Raw genomic sequence first — 25,441 nt, forward strand, 5'->3', positions numbered from 1 at the left:
CTCTATCTGATTGTTGGAAGGGCAGAGTGGAACAAGGAGAAAGAATTTCTTGCCACTATACTCTTGTGTTCAGCAGATAGCATGGAAAGGGAAGACAGCTTAGACCACCCACCTGGAAGAATTCCTGGAAATGAAATGCTAATTATGTTACTTTAAAGTTGAGTGTGCATGGATACATTATCTAACCTCATTTTGCTAAGCAGACACAGTGAGATCTCGGCAAGTGACAATTGCCTTCCTCTCTACAAATAATCCTGTAATATATTTTAATACAATATCTTGTTCTTGGGGATCATCAGTAACATGGACTCATTAAGAATGTTACTTCAAAGTTCCAATCTATTCCGAATCTCGCTAGTTCATTTTAAGTATTTTAGTTTATTCTCTCTAACAGCCTTAGATTTTCATTGAAAAATATTTTTTCACATTGGATGTTTTATTTTTAACTAGACAGAAACAGGACAGATGTCTAGCAAACTGTTTATAACTGGTGCTGAAAGACTCCATCCTTTCTTGGTGCTCTCTTTCTGCCATAAGTTCCTTCTGTTCTCAAAAAGTAACTAACCCATTTATACTTGTATCAGTTCAATTTCATTGTGTAAAAAACAGTCCAAAAATTAATGGCTTACAACATCAGACTTAGGTTTTTGGCCTTTGGCTTTGTGGTTCCGTATTCTGAGTGGGGCTCATCTGGTAGCTCAGCTTGGCTCCTCCTGGTGTTTTCTGGGCTCACTCCTGCGCTCAAAGTCAACCAGTCCCTGAGGACCTCAGATGTCTAAGAGCAAGCTGGGTGTTGGCAGAGGTGGTAGTCACCACATTCCCTGGTGCAGCAAGACAGGGACTCCACCAGGCATAAGAATTTTAAAGTCTCTTCAGATGTCCCATCTGATAGTGTAAAATCATCCACAGAAAGGCACAACATTTGCATTGACGATAGGCCTGATAACAGTATTTCTTAGTTTCCTTTCCTGGTTCATGAAGAAAATTATTACCTGTTTCTCAAAGCACTCCTTTCAATTCATAAAAATTCTTCCACCTCTCCAAGAAGTAACCCAAATAAATGGGAAAAAGTATAACACAAAGAAATTAGAAGAGAACTCAAACTGAGAGACCTCACCAAATCTCTCACCAACTCAAAAGTCACAATGACAAATCCTTCATGGGTGATCATGTGAATTCTTGAATACCTACAGAACTACCTCAGCATTACCTAATAAAAGATCACCAGTTTGGTCATTCATTCACTTAGGAATGAATTCACCAGGAATTCACCAGGAATCATTTACTGAGTACGTACTCTTTATCAAGTAAGTAGGGTAAGAAAATAAACAAGACAAAGCTCCTACCCTCACAGTCTTGCATTCTTACAGGTAAGACAGATGATAAGCAACTAAGCAAGTAAATATATAATGAAAGTAAGGAAAAATAAAGCATTGTGAGAGAAGAGAGCACGGTAAGGGTACTTTCATAGGCTGACCAAAAAAATTCTCCTGAAGAAAGTAATATTTGAGCAAAAATGTTGCATTAAGCAAAGGAATGAACCATGCACAGATTTGGAGGAAAGAACATTACAGAAAGAGGGAACAGCAATTGCTAAAACCTAAAACAGAGAACAAACTTGGACTGTTCCAGGGACAAAAGAATGCCACTGTGGCTGCAATAGGATCAGAGAAATTCATTACATAATTTTTCACTTGAATAAAAAGTAAACTTCCTGTAACTTCTACGTAATGAACTTAGTATCTGTTGATGCTTCTTTAATGTATTCAGCAAGTAAATAATTGTCAAAGTGTTGTGTGAGTGCCTTATCCCAAGGCAGATTAACTGAGAGAATTTTAATTCCTGAAGGTAAAGTACTGCAAACTAGAAGAAGGCCAATCTGACCTCACATTCCCATAAAACATGGACATTGAGACCAAGGAGAGTATCTCAAGTCAAGAGACCCAGGAAACTTCCATCCACTATGCCCAATACCCAGCCTCCACCAATAATCCCCACCAACAACTCCTCCTTCAATCACAGATCAGTTTCTTGTCTTAAAGTTCTAAGCTGAAGCAACACTGTCAGATTCTAACCCCAACAGTGGCTTCACAGTCCAGCTGCCCACATTTGTTATTCCCTTCACATCTTTCTACTCTACCCCTTTAGAAATGCAGCTCCACAATCAGAAAATCCTCTATGACCTTCTCACCTTGACAGAAACCTGGCTTTCCTAGCAGGTCATCTTTTCTACAGTTCTTTAAACAGCCAGTTTTTCACACTATAGAGCAAGTAAATATACTACACTCTATCCCTTGATACTTTCTGTTATTTTTCTAAAATCTCTGGATATTTACTATAATATATTAATTGTACAAAGGGGTTTTGTTGTGATATGTCCACACATGCATACAATGTGCTTTGATCAAATCTGCCCCCTCTATTACTCTTTCTTATCCCCCCTTCTTTTTACAACTTTTGATGGTTTCATTATTCTATTTTCTTTTTTTCATTTATTTCTATTAGCATATAATACAGGGGGATATATTGTAATATTTACATATATGCATACAATGTATCTTAATTAGATTCATCCCTTCCATCATTCTTCTTCATCTCTCCTCCTCCCTTCTTGAAACAATTTCAACAGGTTTCATTGTTCTATTTTCATACATGAATACAAAATAAATTCACCATATTCATTCTCTCTCACTTTCTCCATTTACTGCCCCCCTCCCAGTGGTACCCCCCCACCTCAAAAACAGGACCTGTTTTACCTTCCTGTCCCTCATTTTTTTGAGTGTATATTGATTGCTTGTGGGGGAAGGTTGGCCTTGGCATTTCAGACATGTATATATTGTGCTTTAATCAAGTTAGCCCCCCCCATTACTTACTCTTTCTCTATGGCCTTGCTCCCTATTATCAACAGCTTGCATTTCATTGTGTTATCATGTCTTTATACACAGATGCATTGCATTTCAATATTATTCTTTATTCTATTTTCATACATGCATATAATGTACATCGTTTTGCTTTGTTTTGTTTTTTGGGCAGTACTGGGGTTTAAATTCAGGGATTCATGCTTGCAAGGCAGGCCCTCTACCACTTGAGCCAAATTTGCCCCCTCTATTAATCTTTATTTCCCCTCCCTTTTTAAAACAATTTAACAGGCTTCATTATCTTATTTTCATACATATGAAGTACTTTGATTATAATCACATCCCCTTCAACCTCTTCTTTCTACTTCTGCTGAACCCACTCTCAAACAGTCCTCCCATTTTACACTCCTGTCATTTTTTGTCTTTTTAGTTTAGGTCTAGGTTCCACATATGAGACAGAACATGTGATATTTCTCTTCCTCAGTCTGGCTTATTTCACTTAACATGATGATTTCTAGTCCTCTCTCTCTTCTTGCAATTGACACAATTTCATTCATATACATATATATATATATAAAATCATGTTTTCTTTATCTGTTCATCTGTCAATGGGCACCTAGGCTGATTCCATAACTCGCCTGTTGTGAACAGTGCTGCTAATAAACACAAGTGTGCAGGTGTCTCTATTGTATGCTGATTTACATTCCTTTGGTTATATGCCCACAAGTGGTACAACAAGATCATATGCTAGGTCTATTTTTAGTTTCTTGAGAAACCTCCATACTGATTTTCACAGTGGTCATATTACATTCCCACCAACAGCATATTAGGGTTTCTTTTTCCCCACGTTCTCACCAGCATTTGTTTGTTTTCTTAATGACAGCCGTTCTCACTGGGGTGAGATGGAATCTCAGTGTCATCTTGTAAAATCCCTAGATTTGTTTAAGTCTCAAGATATTTTATTTAACCATTTCTATCTACTGGTTTCTGCCTTCTACTGATTTCCTGGTTATTCCATATTGTTCATAAATGAAGTTGCTACCTAATAGTGTCTTCCCTCAGATTCCAATTCCTACCTTCATCATTAGTATTGTCAGTGACAACATAAAGGAATTGTCCAATGAATTGGCTTTTCAACTCCTTGAACTTTACTTCAAGCTACATTCACTCTACAAATCACTGCTACCAAGTACAAGTTTATCACCTGACACCATTCCACTTCTGGACTTACTGCCTCACCATTCTATTCTCTGATCACTTCTCCTCCTCTTCATATAACTCTTATTTTTCAATATCAAAACTTAAAAACTGACCCCACTGCCCAAAACCAGAAGCTTTTTTATCTACTCAGTTCCCACATCAATTAACTTCAATAACTTTAGGACAAAAAAATTCCAAGTGCCTTTTTTCTCTAACTCCTCATCTGTCCATTTATCAAATTTAACTATTAAAACTTTATCCTTGTACGTGTTTGTTTACATATGAGCAGTTGAGCATTGCCCATGGAGCAATACATCCTTGAGAAAGTTATAATAGGATATAGGATTGATCAAGGTACCATTAAGAAACATATAGCAAACTCAAAATCAGGTAATTTAGGAAAACTTTCATAGAGGTACTATTTACAAAGTTTTGAGGAGTGTTTGGTAAACCCACAAAGGACTGGGCAGTACCCAGACTAGCAACAACTAAGGTGAGTTTATTACCCCATGCCCTGAGTATGGCTGGAGCATGACCAGTTACTCAAATCTAGAAACACAGCAATCTGAGAGAACCTATGATCTTCAACGTAAAGACACAGCTAGACTTTGGAAGCACCTATGAAGGAGCTGCCAATGAAGAAGTCAATGAAATGAAACACCATGACCTACTTCTTCTCTGTTCCTCTAATCTCATGTGAGTCCTTTCCACTGACAAAACTTCCCAAAAAGCAAAGGAAATGGTTGACATAGCCCTCTGGGGGGTTTGAAATGGTACTTGAGGGGCAAACTATCAAACACAGTGAGCATATTAGAACAACCCACAACTCTAAATTAATAATCTACAACCCCAAATGTACCTTCAAAATACTTATATGTTTCTGTGACTAAAACTTTCTCCAACTTTTCAGAATTAGAACCCTACTTCTCACCCTTTTTCTCATTTCATTATTAGTGGGCAGCCTGGCATAAGGTGTCTCAGACTAAACAAAAACTATGAGAACACTCAATTTCCCTGCTGCAAATCTGCAAAAGATATGTAAGCTTGACTACAACTCTACTCCTTCTGTCACTGATGAGTAGCTTCTCTCATCCAAGACCACTCTCCCTTCTGACATTCTAGACTGCATCTCCCCCACCCTTCTTCTCAGAAGATTTTATACTATCAACTGTCTGTTTTCTCTCCACCTAAAATCTCATTCTGACAGATACAATCCCATCATCACTTGAATATACTCTGATATATCCCATCTTTCAAAAAACATAACCCAACTCCACACACCCTTCCAGTAAGGACACATTATCATCTTCTCTTTTACAGCTGAGTTTTTCCAAAAAAAAAATTATGTAAACTATATATGTACATAGGTCATTGGTATGAAGTTATGTCCTTGGCATGAGCAAGTCTGGGCAGGAGCCAAGAGCAAAGTGCATCAATTACATCCACTACCATGACTTCAACATCTCAGGAAGGAAGGTGTGACTTTATGTAGGTGGAGCATTTGTAGTTTGAGGAAGATCTGCAGGTCTCTTGTCCTTTACACTTCTCTAAGTAAGAACAAAGGAATGGAATTTCCACCATGACTATCACCTTTGAAAGTCACTGAATAACCCTTATTTCCAGTCACCTCATCCAAGTCACTTTCTCCTCCCACAGGGACTACTGAAGAATTTCTTCTGCGGCAGTTTGGAAGGGTAGCAGTCTGAATATGGTTGAGGGTATGAATTCCATTTGCCTAATACCTTACATTTCATGAAGAAAAAAAACAGTTCTCCATTTCTACAAGTGCACATCCACCCCTACTAGTGAGAGTTGGCAGGGAGGGGAGCATTAGGTTCCAGTTTGAGCCTTTTCTTACCATTCCATACTCCTTCTCCCTGCCACAGCCCAAGTTCACAAAGACTTGCTCATTTTTCAAGAATCATTTCAAGTCTCTCATAACATTGAAGCAGTCTCTGGCTCCTCCAGGATTAGTTGCTAGTTCCCAAAAGTTCCTGTTAAATCTACTAAGCCAATTATCAAGTTAGTGATAATACTAGCATATATGAGGCATCCTAGTAAACCCCCTCTTAGTCTGCATACACAAAAATCACTGCTTTGTTCATCTAGTTCTCTGTACATAGCAAGTATACAGAGATACATGTTGAATAGTGAGATGATCAATTAATTCACTGAGACAGTACTTATCCAATATCCAATCCTTTTCTCCCTTACAACACTGAGAAACATATTTTTCTGTCCTTTATTAGCTTTGATGAGCACCATCCAAGAATTTTTTGATGTGTGTTCCCCTTGTTTTTAAAATTAAGATTATTTCAGGATTAGAAAAATACATTAATAAAAAAAAGAGAAAAATTGAAAAATAAAATGGATTAGAGCAAAACAACTGAACTTAAGAACCAGTATCTTATTGGTATAAAAATTGCATAGAGAAGGCAGAGCTATTGAATCCAAACACTTTATTTTGAGGATGAAGACTAGAGAGGGGCAGTGACTTGCTCAAGGTCACACAGCAAGTTTTAGGATTGAAATTAAACCTGATGATCATAGACTCACCGGTAAGGGCTGCTTTCTCCTCTGCATCAAGCTGCCACCTTCATTTGACCCACCCTAGTTGTAAATGTGTTCAATTTACAATGTATTCTTCACTATCATTAATTATATTTAATAGCTTGCATAAAATGGAAAAGGTAGTCAAGAAAATGACCCAGGTACCATAAATCTGTCCACATCATATGCACTGTGGGTGAAGGAGGCAGGTTAAGGGAGTTCATAGGCATCATTAAACTTCAATTTTTAAAGGGCAGCACTTGACTTCAAAAATCTTTAAACCCTTCTTTTAATGTCTCAATATCTACCATCATTTAAGACATTTGTGTCTAAGAATTTTCAATCTTATTAAAATATTTGGCTATATTAAAAAATCACATGACATTAGCCATGATAAATATTTCTCCACCCCCATCCTGATTTATGGGATCCAGCTAGTAAATAATCTCTGATTCAAACAGTGATTAGCCATTATTCACAAAGCAAAATGAGTCTGCCCTGTCACATCATAAATTTAACTCACTTTTATCTTGCTTCATTTTTATATTCCAATTTCCATCTTCTCCAATCTCACTACAGTCTCCAAAAGAAGCGTTCAAAGGAAGTTAAGAAGAGACAATTCTGCCACACCATCTATTTGGAAAATGGTGAGGATGACTCGGTAAAAAGCAGTAACTGAATGACATTAATATCAGAATACCATTGGAAGTGGTCTTCAGGGGAAGGCTCTAGATTTGCCATTGATCCCTTGTCCTGAATCAATTCAAAGAATATTAAAAGCAAACCCCAGCAATCTTGGGAAAGGAGGAATTTGACTGTAATATGGGCAGTATTTTGTTTGTGAGATCAATGGTAATTCATAAGGTTTTCTAACTGCAGTGGTGGTAAATCCAGGAAGTGAATCATCCTCAGGGTGATGGCAGTTAAGAGTCATATAGTAAATCCCCACACCTTGGGTTTTCTAGTCACTAAAGTCATCATGTTGGCTGAAAGACCCCTCAAAATAATGTGTTGTTACTATAAAGGAGACCCTATCGTAAAGGGCCTCTTGTGACTCATCAAAAAAAAAAAAAAAAAAAAAAACCTACATTTCATCTACTTATTCAGCCTCCTTCCAGCCATCCCCTGCCCCACTTTGTATACAAAGTTGCTTCGGTTTCTCTTGCCACTGTCTTATCTGTCTAAAAACTAGTGTCCTTACCTCCTATTCCCCCAAAAAAAGAGTGTTGCCAAATTTATCTAAGATGTCACCATTTGTGGGAAAATGCCCATAAGTATATCCTTCCTTATGTCCTTTATAGCAACTCTTCTCAAACCTGAGCATCAAATAATATCACTTGGAGGATTTTGTTAATATACAGGTTCCCATTCCAGGGCTGATTGACGTGGGAGGAGTCTTCATTTCCAGCAAAATGTTGGGTGCTGTTGCTATACTTATCTATGAACTGTATATTGGATACTAAGACCCTATATGTAAGGGGAACTTGCATTGACCTTTCCCCTGCAACTCTTTTGCAATGGTTCATTTACAAGTATATCTCTACCACTAAAAAGGGCCCCTAGGGTCAGAACTTTCAGTTGCAAGTGACAAGAATTTGGCTGACTCTATAATGAGGAAAACAGGAAAGTATATTTTTGCTCAATTAACCAAAATAAAAAGTCTAAAATATAGACTCAGGTGGACCCATGTACTCAAATGATGCTACTAGTACATGCTTCTTGCCCTCTCTTGACTCTTCTTTATTCAGTGCAGTCTTCATCATTAAGAAGTCAAAGTAGTAGGAACATCAAGAGGAAGACATATCCTTTTTTCTGGGTGATCACACACTAGTGGAAAAGATAGATTAAAAAACTACTAAGCAGAGGGATCCAAGATGGCAACTAGAATGCAGAAGCAGACAAAGTGAGCTCCATAAATCAAAAATCTTGCTGAGATGCTGGAGCCACACTTGGCAGAAATAAAGCACCAAGAAGAATCAAAACATCGACACCCTGAGCCCCTAGACCATGGAAAACTTCTACACGCCACACTACACTAAGAAAACAGGAGGGCTGCTGAACCACCAGATGCTGGCACCAAAACTGCTTGGGAGACATCCAGCAGACCAACAGGAACGCTGGTGGGCTGCAGAGCTGATCTCCGGAATCTGAGGACAATATACAAACTCAAACTGCCACACCTCACTGAGGGAGGACCTGACTAAGCAGCTGCCGCTGAAAAACAGAAAACAAAAAATGGCAATACCCCAACCACCTGGTGAGACTTAGACAGAGCTTCTGCTTAAAAACCAACACCAAGACTAGATGCTGGATGCTGAAGGCGTAATGCCAGATTTACTAAGACTGAAGTTCTATTGCTCCTGAATCTGGAATTTTTTTTATGTGTTTGGTTGGTTGGTTTCTTGTTTGTTTGTTTGTGCATTTGTCCATCCTTCCCTGTTGATTTATTTTTCTTTTTTTTTGTTTTTGTTTTATTTTGTTTTGTTAGTTTTACTATTGTGAGTTAGATAATACTAAATTGCACACAGACCAGGGACAGAAATAGCATACATACACTAACCTAAAACCCAACACACCCACAAAACAAAATTAAACCAAGGGAAAAAAAATAGGTGATTGAAACCACTAATAGTCTATCAAGAAAATAGTTACACAGTACCAAGTGGAGCAATGGGAAGATGAAAAAGGGATGGAAACCATTCTCCTCACAAAAATAATTTAATACAGGATTCAGAGGGATTTGAAGAAAATGGATACCAAGTTCCAGACTCCAATGAAACAAAGATAAACTACACCAAGGAACCCAACGAAGCCCACAAGAATGTTCTGAAAGAAGAAATCCTGCAAGTAATCCCTGAGAATTGCATGGAGATGTTACTAGACATGGTCAACCAAAACATACAAGAGGCACTCAAGAAATTCCAACACCAAAAAAAAAGAATAATGGGAAGACACAAAAACAAGTAAATGAACTCATAGGATTCCTAAATAAACACAAAAGTGAAACAGAGAACACTATAAATAGAGAGATAAATGAATTAAAGACAAAAATTGACAATATTAAAGAGGAAGTGACCCATGATATGGAAAACCTCAGAAAAAAGAATGAAACAGAAATACAAAACACAATGGAAGGCCACTCCAGAAGACTAGAACAGAAGGCACAATTTAGAATTTGAAGATGAAATGGAAATTAAAGGAAAAACTGAAGCGCTATTAGTCAAACAACTCAAGACCTGTGAAAGGAATATTCAAGAACTCACTGACTCCATCAAAAGACCAAATGTGAGAATCATGGGCATTGAAAAGGAGAAGAGATGCAAGCAAAAGGAAGTCATAATATATTCAACAAAATAATAACAGAAAATTTCCCAAATCTAGAGAAAGCTAAGCCCATTCAGGTACAGGAAGCCTCTAGGACACCAAATAGACTTGACCAAAACAGAACTACCCCACAACATATTACCATTAAAAGAACAAGCACAGAGAATAGAGAAAGAACATTGAAGGCTGTAAGAGACAAAAAGGAAATAATATACAAAGGTAAACTCATCAAAATCACAGCAGATTTCTCAACAGAAACTTTAAAAGCAAGAAGAGCATGGAGTAAGATATTCTAGGCACTGAATGAAAATAATTTCAACCCTAGAATACTCAACCCAACAAAACTATCATTCAAAATAGATGGAGCAATAAAAGTCTTCCATGGTAAGCAGAAACTAAAACAATATGTGACCACAAAGCCACCACTACAAAGATTCTTCAAGGAATTCTGCACACAGAAAGTGAAAGCAAACAAAACCATGAAAGGACAGGTAGTACCAAATCACAGGAAAAGAAAAGACAAGGAATCAGAGAGTAACATTGATTCAGCTGCACACAAACAAACCCTCAAACAACAAAAACAACTAAATGACAGAAATCACCACATACCTATCAATACTAACACTGAATGTTAACAGACTTAACTCCCCCATCAAAAGACACCATTTGGCAAACTGGATTAAAAAGGAAGATCCAAAGATCTCAAATCAATGACTTAATGCTACATCTCAAACGCCTAGAAAAACAAGAACAAGCAAATCCCAAAACAAGCAGAAGGAGAGAAATAATAAAAATAAGGGCTGAAATCAATGAAATATAAACAAACCAAAAAAAAACCATACAAAGAATCAATGAAACAAAAAGCTGGTTCTTTGAAAAAATAAACAAGATTGACAGATCCCTGGCAAACTTGACTAAAATGAGGAGAGAAAAAAAACCCAAAATCAGTAAAATCAGAAATGCAAAAGGAGAGATAACAACAAACACCATGGAAATCCAGAAATCATCAGAGACTACTTTGAGAACTGTATTCCAATAAATTTGAAAATCTTGAAGAAATGGACAAATTTTTAGATATTTATGACCATCCAAAATTGAACCAAGAGTATATTAATCACCTGAATAGATCTGTAACACAAAATGAAATTGAAGCAGCAATCAAGAGTCTCCCAAAAAAGAAAAGTCTAGGACCTGATGGAGTCTCAGCTGAATTCTATCAGACCTTTAAAGAAGAAGTAATACCAACTCTCCTTAAAATTTTCCATGAAATGGAAAGGGAAGGAACACTGTCTAACTCATTTTATGAAGCAAGTATTACACTCATCACAAAACCAGACAAAGACACCTCCAAAAAGGAGAACTATAGGCCAATCTCCTTAATGAACATTGATGCAAAAATCCTCAATAAAATAATGGCAAACTGAATCCAACAACACATCAGAAAGATCATTCATCATGACCAAGTCGGCTCCATTCCAGGAATGCAGGGGTGTTTCAACATACGCAAATCTATAAATGTAATACAGCACATTAATAGAAACAAAGACAAAAACCACTTGAACATCTCAATAGATGCAGAAAAAGCCTTCGATAAGATCCAACACCACTTCATGACAAAAGCTTTAAGAAAACTAAGAATAGAGGAATGTACCTCAACACTATAAAGGCCATATATGACAAACCTACACCAACATCATACTTAATGGAGAAAAACTGAAACCATTTCCCCTAAAATCAGGAATGAGACAAGGGTGCCCACTATCCCCACTCCTATTCAACATAGTATTGGAATTCCTAGCCAGAGCAATTAGGCAAGAAGAAGAAATAAAAGGAATACAAATAAGTAAAGAAACTGTCAAAATATCTGTATTTGCAGACAACATGATCCTAAAGCTTAAAGACCCCAAAAACTCTACCACAAAACTCCTAGACACCATAAACAGCTACAGTAAGGTGGCAGGATACAAAATCAACTTACAAAAATCATTAGTTTTTCTATATACCAACAATGAACAAATTGAGAAAGAATATATAGAAACAATTCCATTTATAATATCCTCAAAAAAAATCAAATACCTAGGAGTAAACTTAACAAAGGATGTGAATGACCACTACAAGAAGAATTACAAACCCCTGAAGAAAGAGATTGAGGAAGACGACAGAATGTGGAAAGATCTCTTGTGCTCAACATAGTAAAAATGGCTACACTGCCAAAAGCAATCTGCATGTTTAATGCAATTCCCATCAAAATCCCAATGACAGTCATCACAGAGATTAAAAAATCTACCCTGAAGTTCATTTGGAAACACAAAAGACCATGAATAGCCAAGACAATACTCAGCAAAAAGGGCAATGCTGGAGGTATCACAATATCCAACTTCAAACTATATTACAAAGCAATAGCAGTAAAAGGAGCATGGTACTGGCACAAAAACAGACACAAAGACCAGTGGAACAGAATAGAGGACCCGAATATGAATCCACGCAACTATGCCCTCCTTCTTTTTAAAAAGGTGCCAAAAACATATGACGGAGAAAAGACAGCCTCTTCAACAAATGTTGCTGGGAAAAGTGGTTACCCATCTGCAAAAAACTGAAACTAGATCCAGGTTTATCACCCTGTACTAGGTATCAACTCAAAATGGATCAAGGACCTTAATATCAGACCCAAAACTCTGACGTTAGTACAGGAAAGAGCAGGAAACACTCTGAAAGTAATAGGTATAGGCAAGGACTTCCTCAATAGAACCCCAGCAGCCCAGCAACTAAGAGAAAGGATGGACAAAAGGGACTCTATAAAATTAAAAAGCTTCTGCACAACAAAACAAATGGTCTCTAAACTGAAGATACTACCCACAGAATGGGTACTGATAACCAGAATATATAGGGAACTTAAAAAACTAAACTCCCAAAATCAATGAACCAATAAAGAAATGGGCAAGTGAACTAAACAGAACTTTCTCAAAAGAAGAAATCCAAATGGCCAAAAAACAAATGAAAAAGTGCTCACCATCTCTAGCCATAAAGGAAATGCAAATTAAAACCACACTAAAATGCCACCTAACCCCTGTTAGAATAGCTATCATCAAAAACACCACCACCAACAGGTGTTGGCAAGGATGTGGGGAAAAATAACCCTGTACACTGCTGGTGGGAATGCAAGCTTGTGCAACCACTCTGGAAAACAATATGGAGGCTTCTTAAAAAAATCTAAACATAGATCTGTCATATGACCCAGCAATCCCACTCCTGGGGATATACCCAAAGGAATGCGACTCAGGTTACTCCAGAGGCACCTGCACACCCATGTTTACTGCAGCGCTATTCACAATGGCCAAGTTATGGAAACAGCTATGATGCTCCACTACTGACAAATGGATTAAGAAAATGTGGTATTTATATACCATGGAGTTTTGGTCAGCCATGAAGAAGAATGAAATCTTACCATTCTCAAGTAAATGGATGGAGCTAGAGAACATCATTCTGAGCGAGGTCAGCCAGGCTCAGAAGAGCAAAAATCGTGTGTTCTCCCTCATATACGGACTTTAGATCAAGGGCAAATGCAGCAATGTGGTTGGACTTCGGTCACACGCTAAGGGGAGAGCACATACGGGAGGAATGGGGATAGGTAGAAAACCCAAAACTTGAAAGTGTTTGATGTCCCCACTGTAGAGGAGCTAATACAGTAACCTTAAAGCAACAGAGGTCAATATAGGAAGGTGACTGGGAACTAGTGAAAAGGTTAGGTAGAGATGAATCAATTTGGATTGTAATATACTTGTGTATGGAAGCAGTGCTAGGAATCTGTCTGTATAGCTATTCTTATCTCAACTAGCTAAATGCTTTGTCTTTCTTATTATTGCTTATGTCTTCTCTTCAACAAAATTAGAGAAAAGGACAGAGCAGGTTTTGCCTGGAAGCGAGGGGGTGTGGGGAGGAGCGGGAAGGCATGGGGGGCAGGGGGTAGAAATGGCCCAATGTATGCGCATGTGAATAAATGAATAAATTTTAAAAATTGCTAAGCAAAATTATAAATCTAATAACACAAACATGTTCAGGGTGCAATGAGACCTGAGATAATAAATCTTCTCAACCTGGTGAATTTAGGGAGGGGTATGTAAGGTGGAGGGAAGTGGGACTATAAGAAGCCTTCCAGAGGAGGTGACACCAGACCTGGGTCTAGGAGGATGACTGCTAGTCTGCTGAGGAACAGCATCCAGGCAGAAGTCACCTTGTATGCCCCTTAGACAGCACTTCATTTATAATGCATATAAAATTGGGAAAATCAATTTGATATCCAAATAGCTGAGCTTTGTAATACCAAAATTCGGGATGTTTGTAAATATCCAAATGATCTAGGATCATAAAATCTTAATACTGGTAAGTTAAGGGTCATCTAATCTAAACTTCTTATTTTTCAGATTGGAAAATAAATTAAGAATCAGAAATTTTAAATGATCAAACATTTATTGACTCTTCTGGAAGACATTAATAATTCCTCTGCTGTTCCTAAACACCCAGGTACATGGAGTGACACTAAGACAAGCATAATTTCAGATATCAATGATGTGACCATTCTAAGGGAGAACAGTTCCCTTCTAACCAAACTTTTTACAAGAAAAGAAGGCTTCTAATAAATACATCTGTTCATTCTTCCAAAAGACTGCAAAAATAATAATGGAAAAAGTGTCAGAAATCCATTCTACAATATCTCATACATATACATTATGGGGTATGCATAGTGCTAGAGGAACTGAAAGAGTTACAGAGAAAAATAAGAGGTCTCTGCCCTGCAGTGGGAATTATTATTGAGAAATTACCTTCAGAGAAATTAAAAACTCCCAAATCTAGGGCTTTGCAACAAAAAAATAATAGGGTTGAGAGTAAAGTTACATTTTAAGTACATTAAATTTGTTTAATTCAAACACACCAGGAACAATTCAAATATACATGTACACATGTGTGCATAGATATGAAACAGCCAAGCTCAGAGGCTATGTTTATTAACACTGAATGCAGACATAGTTCCATCAAATGCTAATTGAATGACATATAAGAAACATTTAACCTCTTCTGCTTTAATCCCCATGTTAAAACCGGGGGTAATTAGTATGTATATTTTGGAATTTACTGGGATGATTAAGTGAGATCAAGCCTGTGAACTGTTTGGAGCAGGTCATAGAGCACAGTAACCTTTAAGTATTTGTTCTCCCTTCATTCTGCCCCAGTAACACATTTCCTTAAGTGAGGATGCAGTGGGCTATTAGGACCCATAATTCCCTAAGTCTTTCTCAGCTCCAGTCTGTCACTTGGTGTAAGAATGTCAACCTCTGGAAGTGCAATTCTGTGGTCCAAAAATACATTGTGCCTTCAAATCCAAACCAAGAGAGACCAAGGTCACCTTGAGTATGCATGATTTCTCCAATGAGGGCTGCCTTTAAAACTGCCATCCATAAGCTATAACTCGACTGTCTAAGAAGTGGCGTGATTACTGAAAAGGACCCTGGACCAGGAGTCACAGATTTATATTCTTGTTCCAACTTGGCCATGACCACTCTCTACAATCTGAGGTAAATTGCTCAACTCTGTATCTCATTTTCTTCTTCTATAAAAATGGGGATAATATCACTACAATTTCTCTCTCCTGAGGCTGTCACTAGGATCAAATCAATGTGAATGTGCTTTGAAAATAAAGAAGGAAATTAGGGACAAGAAAAGGAAGGAAGGAGAGAAGGAAGAGAGGATGAGAGGGAGTGAAACATGAAATATTGTTCAGGGCCAGGTTACAAAAGTTGATGGTGCAGTGAGTTCTAATTGCCCATGAAATAAATTTCAAACAAGATTACTATGATGTAAAGAGAGGAGCAGAAATGTTGAAATTACACTGCTAGGGAATTGCAAGTCCTCATTTCTGCTGTCTTCTTCGATGAGAAGGGACACCATTGCAATAATCCTGGCCTCTCCCTACTCTCATGCACTCTCTTTTCTTCCCATTACTCCCACTCACCCACACGAAGAGAGTAATGAGTTCAGAAAGAAAAACAGATATTACTTAACTCTGACTTTCCTACTTTCTTTTCCTCACGGAAGTCCTGCTTATCTCTGCTTTAAAGGCTTTTGAGAAGAGGCCTCCCTGGTCAGGAGCAGTGTGAGATCTTTGGACTCAGAGTGAGGAGGAGGCCCACTGGGCACTCCCTCACAGGCAGGCCACATCCTACAGTCCTTTTCCTTTCTCTTCTGTAGTAAATTGCCCACAGATAATTTTCATTCTGCTGCTTTCTCCCCCAGGGCCTCTGCCTACAGAGTCTACTTGGAAACAGTGAATGGGTGAGCCTCTCCTTCTCTCTCTCGTAGGATAATTAATGCTTAATATATTTGTTAACGTTATAATTATATTACTGTTTGTGGTCATTTTTATCAATTAATAACTAGCAACAATTGTCATATTATATTTCCTTCATATCATTAACAATCACTAAAATTTACTTCATTTTAAGGTATTACTTTACCATTATAAGATGACTCCCATTCGTTCACTTATACAGATCTCATAATAGCTTTATTTAGTGGTCAGGGAAGTTTTGATCCTCAGCAGAGAAAAGGAAATTGAAGTTCAGAGAGGTGAAATCATCTTTCAGTGCTGCTCAGCTAAAATAGAGACCAAATAAATTAATCAGGACTGGAATCCAGGTCTTCAAGGCCCTCTTTCAAATGCTCTTTTTCAAATAAGGCAAATTAATTCCATTATCTTCACCTATAGGAAGACTCAATAAGTACCCTTAGACTATACAAACCTAATTCAGATCTTAAAAGGATTAGCTTAAAATGCCAGACATAGGCAAGACAACCTTACCTCTTTCTTCTTTCAGATGTCTTGTGCTCCTAACACACAAGTTTTTACAGTGCTGGTAGAGTTTGGGTTAACTGATCCATTGTTTGTCTGTAGATTTCACATTTGTCAAGTATGAGAGAAGCCAGGCTTCATGGGGCAGTTAAGCCATTGTAAGGCAGGTCAGAGAAGATGTTTTGCTGGAAGCAATGGGAGCCAGACATATCCAGCTATGTGTAAATTACCCATGCATCTGCTTCAGAGACTTTATCACCATTCTTTGTCTGTTCAGTTTGACTCCAGCCCCTTGGACTTGACTCTTCCTTGGGCCAATAGCCCTTACTTCCATCTTACACAGTTTTAGTCCATACTATGAACTCTTGTGCCTGTTAGGGAGTCTGGTCATCTTGACCTGAGCCATGCAATTTACTGAAATTTATTTAAAGATAGATCATCTGTTTTCCACAATAAAAAAGTCTAATTTATGGAAAGTCTTCAACAATAAGAAGATTGTACTCTACTAAGTTTGGAAAATTAAAACTACAAGCCTCAACCTTTAACTTAGAAACTGTAAATAAGGTGGTGTGGTGGAAAGGGAATAATTTTTTTGAACCAGAGAGACCAAGTTTCCAATCTCAGCTCTGTACTTACAAATTTTGAGATCAGAGTATGCTGTATAAGAGCTGCTTATTATTGAATACTGACTCTGTTCTAGGATCTATATAACTCTTTTACCTAGCTAATTTCACAATGCCCCCATTTAACCATCTACTCATTCAGTAAATATTTTCTGAGCAACTACTGTGTGGCAGGCACTGGAGCTATGGCACTGAGCCTGGAATTTATAATCCATTTAGAAGACTCACACTGAAGAAGAAATTACAAGTGCAGTGAGCATCAGGAGAAAGAAATTCAGGCCCTGTGGGACTATATAGTAGGGGTACCTAAGCCAGTTCAAAGTCAAGGAGTCTTTCCTAATGACTGGACGTTAAGGTAAGACCCAAAATTTGAGTTAACCAGCAAAGTAAAAAAAAGTAGGAGGAAGAACAGAAAATTCCATGTGGAGGAAAAAAAAGTGAAGATTGTATGATAGGGAAAGAGTGAATGGCCCATTTGAGACTTTGGAGAAGTTCAGAATGGTTGAAACACTGACAAAAAGGAACATGGCAGGATATGGTGCTAGAGACACAGGAACAAGGTTTGTTAACCATATGAGATATTTTTTATTTTGTCCTCACTGTTCTAGGAAGCCACAAAAAGAGTTTAAATTGGGGAGTTATAAGATCAAATTTGAAGTTTAAAAATGTTCCCTATGGCTATATGTAGAGAATGGTTTAGAAGCAAGGTGGGCATAAGGTGGTGTAAGCAAATCAGAAGTGAGAAGACAGACTATGATGGAAGGGGTGGGGACAGAGAGAACATTACTGACTGCAGAAGCTGTAGGACTTGATTGGTAGTAGAGAGTAATGATAAAAGTCTAGGAAGAAAATGACAGAAATGACACCAAGGACCAGACTTGAGCAATTGGGTGATTGGTGACTCCTTTTACTGACACAGGACATTCTATACAAGTAACAGTGTGTTTACTGAGAGAGAACAGAGGGCCTTGGACACAAGGAAAGAAAACTGAAGCTAAGTCAAGGATAAATAACCCAGCATGGTTCAGTCAGAGAGTGGCAGAGCTGAGGTTCTAATTAGTGAGTGGAATTTCAAAGTCCTGTTTCCACTATCCCTCTGAGCCTATACCTCCTCATCTGTGTACTGACACAACAACTCCAACCTAGTAGATGGTTATTTGTGTTAGTTATTTAAAACATCTTGTTTACATAGTCAAAGATTTCCAACTACCTGAGCTGCTTGAATAACTTCTCAACTTAATGATTTCAACCATTCACATAGAGAAAGATGCTCAACTAAACTCAATTGCAGTGGCTGGAGTATTAGCTCAGTGGTGGAGTACTTGACTGGCAAGCACAAGGCCCTGGGTTTGGTCCCCAGTACTGAAAAAAAATTGCAATTGATGTGAGGACAGATAGCAGAATTTATTATATACACTCTGCCTCCTCTGGTCACATTTTAATCCCTTTAATATTTTAATGTGTTCTCCACATATTTCCTGTAACATTCCTCTGCAGTGATACATGGAGAGGAAACATTAGGTTTGCTTTGCATCTGCATCTGTTAGCATGTCCCATAAATGGAGGAAAAGCCACCATTGGCACAGGTCAGCTTCTATGATTTTATTGTTTATGGTTATTTGTGAACAAAAATGTCTGAGTAAAATTGAGCAGGGTATCATAGACCATGAAGAGTTCATTCCATATGGCAAAGAATTAAGAGAAAAGCATATTTTCTCAGCTAAATCATTTGATATCATTTAAGATGTTCCACACAGCCTACAATCACTCATCAAAATGTTAGATAGCTGACATTTCTTCTAATACCTTCTTACTCCTGGCCTGTGCTAGACAAGTGTACTCACCAACCTCCTATGCTTTTAGCCAAGGAATTCTCTCCTATCCCACTGAGAGGGAAATGAAGGAGGGAACATTGTCCTAGAGATGCTGACCCAGGCATTGCCTAATGGAAAGATGGCGCTCTGAATTCTGTTCTCATCAAATGTTCTCCACATTTCTGTGATCTCATCTCTGAGTAGTTTCTCGGCATTCCTTTACCTTGCTCTTCATTGTTTGCCCTCTGTTCCTTAGCTGTAGTACCTGGGTGCACCTGAACTCCACACTCCCCCCACCCAGCTGCCTCCTCACCACCTTTGCAATTTCTTCTGCCTGTGTCTGCTTCAAATTTGTTTCCACAGCCTCATCTTGCCCTGGCCCAGCATCAAGGTATCACGTTCTCAGGGTCAACATTACTTTAAAGCACACCACAGGTTGCATTTCCATCACTACCACCTCCCCGTACCTTGCCAGCCAAGTGTCAAACAATAACAGCTGCTATTTCCAAGATCCAGAGTTATCTCTTCTCAGGGTCTTTACTGAGCTCATCAGCTTCCTGCATTCTCTGAGGGGGCCACAAGTCTTTGGTTTGAAAAGTCTCCATGACAGGTCTGTCATTCCAACTAGGCTTCACCGTCTACTGCTACACAGTGGCATAGGAATCTTCCTTCTTTCAGTGTCCCCAAGGCCTACCTCAGGAGACACCTAACATGCCTTTGTCATCACACTTCTGTGACAGAATCTCTTCAAATGCCAAAGCCCACATTGCATCATTGTATTATAGCCTATGACATCACATCATACAGTATTGCATTCCACAGAAGGCAGAGGTGTGGCGTATGTCAATAGCACTGTGAATTATTTGTCCATGTATTTTTCTATTCATTTGGGCCTAAAAGAGTCAACAAAAAGCTGCTAGAGTTACCACAGTTTCTAAAGGAATAAATGGTTTTTAGAACCCAATTCCTGTCTCCTACAGACAACCATTTCCATAACTACAGTCAAGAAAATGAGGAATTGGTTATATTTTCCAAAAAAACAAATCATTTTTAACACACCAAATTCTAGGACCATGGCTTTCAGCTCTCATTTCAGAGTGGGAAGAGGAAAGAGAGGGTTAAGGGAAGATGGTTGGTTCTTGGTAATTGTGTATTTGACAAATAATCATTAGATAATCTTTAGGGTTTTTTCAGTCCACTGTCATTGTGATCGGGGGATTCCATCAGACCCCTGGACCGATGCACACTGTGGGGGTGAGGCTCTGGGTCAGTGTCTGGACATGCTATGCCCCACATCTTTCACTGGAGGCTGACAGAAGCAATTCTGGTTCTTGACCCTCTCTCTCAGCATTTCCACTTCCCTAATTCCTGGTGATCAGCCTATGAGAGGTCATTGATGTTTTTCCCCTTCCACTCTCGATACCTAGTTTCTCACACAGTGTTGAAGGAACTTGTGTAGCATGAAAAGGACTGTGTTCAGCTGAAGGGTAAAAGTTCTTTTCCCTTCGTAAGTGACCTAGTAAAGGTTTGCGAATCCCCATCAACCTCAGTTTCTTCAAGGACGACAGGAGCACGATGAGCACTTCCCTGTCTGCCTCTCAGGTGATGATGAAGGGCACATGAGACCACACTTAGCTTCACAAATATTATTACTACATAATCAAGCATTGTGAGGTGCTACAATGTTAATGTGTCAGAAATATTTACATTTCAGGAGGAGTAATATAATAGATCAAAAGTCAAAACCTGGGGACTTGTGGGAACTACCCAGCCAGTGGATGTGTTTTATTTGGCCTATGTAGTGTTTTTAGGTATTGTGGCCAGCACTTAAAAATAAGAATTTCATATTTTTAAAAGAAAGAAAGGAAGGAAAAATAAAAACAAAAACCTAGTTTCTCTTGAACACTAGAGATCTGGCAACAGGAGGTTTGTTCTCTCACACAGCAACATTTGGCTGGAGCTGAGAAGCATCTGCTGTTTTGGGAAAGTCATGAGCTGTCATTTGCTGGAGTCCCCACCTCTCACACAGGTAAATGTGCATTTACACATACCTGTTTCACTAATTTTAATTACTTAAGTCTAGGACCAGCAGTCAATTTTCTTGTGACTCTCATGGTGCAGCTGAAATAATTGGAGCAAGAAAAATCCCAAGTTGGAATCCTGGCCGTTCCATTTAATGTTTATGTAAAGGTGGACAAGTACTAACCTACCTGAGACTCTTAGTCCTCTCACTTTTTAATACGTATATAAAATTATCTCATGTAGATTTTTGTGTGTTATATGTAGTGTTTATGCAGTGCCAGGCACACATATATAATCATTAAAAGATGTAATATGCCAGACGTAGTGAATTCAAGGGTAGCCTGGGTCAGTCCTTGTCTCAAAAACAAACAAAAAATATGACATATTATTTGAACTGGAATCCATACCAGAAGAAAAATGTGGCAAAAGAAGGTATATCTAATGGTAGAAATGTAGACAAGACGAACATCATCTTCAGATAGAGCAGTTTCAGTACACACAGCCTGAGCTAAATGGAAGACTGCTACTAGAACTACAGTGATTAACACAAATTAATAACTGTCTATCACTATAGCCCAGCTGTCTTTGGTAACCCTCAACTTTCAATCTGTGGTGACAGTGGCCTCTTGTGCGCCAACATTTCTCCTTTCCAGCTCTTTGTGGTCTCTCTGAATATTGAGTTCTTCTCATTCTGGCCAAGACTTTGCTCATTCCAACCTACGGGATCCAGCTCAGACATCCATTTTCTCAGATGCCCAGACTGACACACTCAGGTTAGATAACTCCCTCCTCCTGAGGGCCTCCACAGCACCTGGAATTTTTCTCTATTGTTAACAACAATTACCAGAGCAATACATTTTTTCACTTATGTATCTCACTCTATATTGTGAGGCCTTCAGGAATATGGATGATGCCTGTGAAGGGTATGTCTCAAATTCCCTAGGTCACAGTACCCAAATTTTTAAATAATCATTCTATATGTTTCGGTGAAGGTATTTGAAGGTAAGATCAACATTTAAATCAGTACACTTTGAGTAAAACAGATTACCCACTAAAATGCAGGTGGGCCTCGTCCAATCAGTTGAGGGCCTTGATTAAAAAGAAAGACTAACTTCCCCAAAAGAAGAAGTAAACTTAATTAATATAATGTCCTACTGACCTATATTTTTCCCACTACTGTGATAAACAGCAGGCCCTCTCATATTCTGACTTGCATTATAGTTACAATCAACTTTCTAATCTCTCTCTGAAATTGAGAATTCTTCAAGAATTTAAATGTTAACCTCTTGTAAACTTGCACAGGGCCTAATACTCCAGAGATACACAATACATATTTCAATTAAATTGAATTGCATTGCATTGAATTATTACTGTAGTCCATAGCTAAGTGCTCCAAAAGGACCTCCCATACCCCTCAGGCCGACTGACAAGTAATGAGCTATTTTGCTCATTTGTCAAATTTTTCATAATAGTTTTAATGCATTGTATTGATTTTTGCATGTCTTTACATAAACTCTTTCTGAAGTCTGTTACTGGTGCCAACCACCAGTAGCATTAAAATAGACAGCGGCCTCCGTGAGAGTTATTTTTCTTTTAATTAATTGAATAGTGATTAAATTAGTGAAAAATCAGATTGTCTAAATGAGAAAGTTCAAAAAGAAAAATTACATGGGCTAAATAATTAGCTTCCCTGGTTAGTACATAAAAATTTACAAATGCCACACTATTTCATGACATTTAAACAACCTGAGCTACATAAGATATCACCATTAATCTCATTTCACGAATCAGAGTTAGTAACAACTAATCCTTGTATCAGTTTACTGTACAGTAGTCACTGTCCATGTTCTAAATATGTGAACTCACTAACCTTCTTAACAATCCCAAAAGAGAGGTAGTATTGCATTCCTCATTAAAGATGGGAGACACGGAAGAAAAGAAAGTTCGGAACTCCGTCCCAGTCAGACACCCCAAAGTCACATAGCTAGCCAATCTGAAGCCGGAATTCAAACCAGATCTGTTGAGCCCAAACTCTGTTTCCCCTGCACCCAGTTCCCCACAGATGGTCCTGTTGTACTTGTAACCTTATGCAAAGGTCTGTGAGTGAGGATGGCCTGACTGGCATTTTCCCCTAAACAGAGCAGCTGAAGACCCCTTCACCATTAGGCTCTCTTGCATGGATGAAACACAGTCTGTCATCATTCTTCCATCCGACATCCTTATGTAAGTTATACTGTCTTTGCTGCCACAGGTGGCTTCCTGAGCCCCAGTTAGCATGACAACATTGAAAATTTAGGAAAAGCAGAGGGAGGCCCAGCTGCCTCTGACAACAGAGTAGTACCTGCACTACTCCAGGCACTCAGGGTTTCGGTTCTTCCAGGGAATGAAGGCTTAACTTCAAATGACCCATCAATTTTAATTGAAAGGCATTTTAGTCTTTTTGTTAAAAATACCAAAAGATAATAAAAGATTTTAAGTTCAAGGACTGGTCTATCTCTGTGAGCCCATTGAAAGTCTAAAACATTTCCCAGCAAATCCATTGCTCCGCTATTAATAGACTTTGTTATTTTCCACTATGGCAAGAACCTAACTGTTCCTCCAGTTGATATTTCTCTTAGATAGAAAAAGAAATCATTATCATTTCAGACATCAGAAATCCTACTTTCCCTCACATGAACAGAAAAATGGAAGCAAACGCAGGCTTTACTTTGTGACAACCCACAGAATATGGCAATTAAATCGGGGTTCTGTTGTCCAATCTATAATATTTAATTAAAAATCAGAAAAGACAAATTTATAGAACAGCCCATTGAACTGATCCTTAATAACAAAGATATGTGTATTTTAACAGAGTTATAACTCATTCAGGGTGAGTGACCTCTCTTTAATTTTAGTTTAATTTTGACATTCGAATGAAGAGCACAATCTTACAAACTTAAGATCTTTAAAAAAAATCTTCCTTATTTCTTATAGCCATTCTTTCTCTGATAGATGCAAGTTCCATCTGGCTAGTGGAGTCATTACTGCTCCCCAGAGTATAGAAGGCTGGCATAATAGACCTTCAAATTGAATAAATGAATGAATGAATGATCTCCTTTTCCATGAAGGTTTTTCTGCCCTTTGCCTCTCCTGAAATGTCTAAGATATTTTCAGTAATAGAGTCATAGAATCTCATTATCTGAGGTAGATTTCTCACCCTGTTGGACTGGACACTCAGCCAGAGCCTCACTAATAGACAACCACCTAGAGTAGACCACAGCTTTCCAGAGCCTGATGCAATCCCCATTTCCAGAAAGATGGTCTTGGAGTAAGAGATCCCAGGAAGCACAGAGAGCTTCACAATTCCCCAGTGTCACTTTCTGAACTCATTTTCCCTTTTCTTGGCCCCCTGTGTCTCCATTTGCCCTTTGATACTTGGGCCTTGGCTGGGTCTCCAACTGATTCATGTGTCAGGACGTCCTGACCTAGACGTCACCATGGCATCGCAAGAAGTCTGCCTGAACCATCTGGGAGCTCCTCTAAGCAGCAGGCTTCTAACTAACTGTCTTTGGGTCAGAGAAGAAACCTAACCCACACACAGAGTATCAGGACAATGGGACGTTATGACCCCACTCATACCAGGGCCCTTGACTGCTCTGGAGACATTGAGCTTCAAGACACACTTTTGCCTGTCTCCAAAAGAAACCTTACCTCTCTACAGACCATAAGCAGGGTTATTCCAGTGGAGGGACAGTGTTGGGGAAGGGGGATGGGGGCAAGCCCAGAGACAGTGCACAAGTGAAGCAAACTGGAGGACCAGAAAATAGAGTATGTGCGTAAAGAAAACAAGGCAAAAAGAGATAAAAAAGAGAGACCCTGTAGCCTCCAAGTTTGACCAGCTGATTCTAATTCCAGCTCTCCTTCTAGCTCTGTCTCCATCTTTCTATAGTGGCCTCCCAGAGCCCCTCACTCCCCCTCCCACACAGCTTACCCTCATTCACTGCCAAGCTGCATCTCTCTGCCAGCATGTCCGGCATAAGACATCATCTCTTTACACAAGAGTTCTATATAGGTTCAGGCTTTGGGAGCTCTCTCTCCTATTAAGACCTGTTAGCAGGCAAAGGCACACGCTCAATTAAAGGATGGCTTTCGTTCCAAGGCCACCCTGGCAAAGCCCCAAGTGCTCCAAATTCTCCTCCCCTCACTCCTCCATCCCAGCTTTGATGC

The 25,441-nt window shown here is 38.7% G+C and overlaps 1 long non-coding RNA gene across 3 annotated transcripts in view; it reads right to left on the bottom strand.

The window, feature by feature from the left end:
• The window catches only part of LOC141421740 (uncharacterized), a 156,299-nt gene that overhangs the window by 51,516 nt on the left and 79,342 nt on the right, over window positions 1-25,441 (bottom strand). For 2 of the 3 annotated variants that reach the window (XR_012446443.1, XR_012446442.1), the window contains exons 5-6: window positions 25,206-25,321; window positions 16,442-16,580 (exon numbers count right to left, since the gene is read on the bottom strand). This is a non-coding gene — a long non-coding RNA (uncharacterized lncRNA). The remainder of the gene's footprint in view (window positions 1-16,441; window positions 16,581-25,205; window positions 25,322-25,441) is intronic. The other variant, XR_012446444.1, reaches the window with a different exon arrangement.

This window comes from Castor canadensis, chromosome 3 (genome assembly GCF_047511655.1).
Source record: "Castor canadensis chromosome 3, mCasCan1.hap1v2, whole genome shotgun sequence".
Lineage (NCBI taxonomy): Eukaryota > Metazoa > Chordata > Mammalia > Rodentia > Castoridae > Castor > Castor canadensis.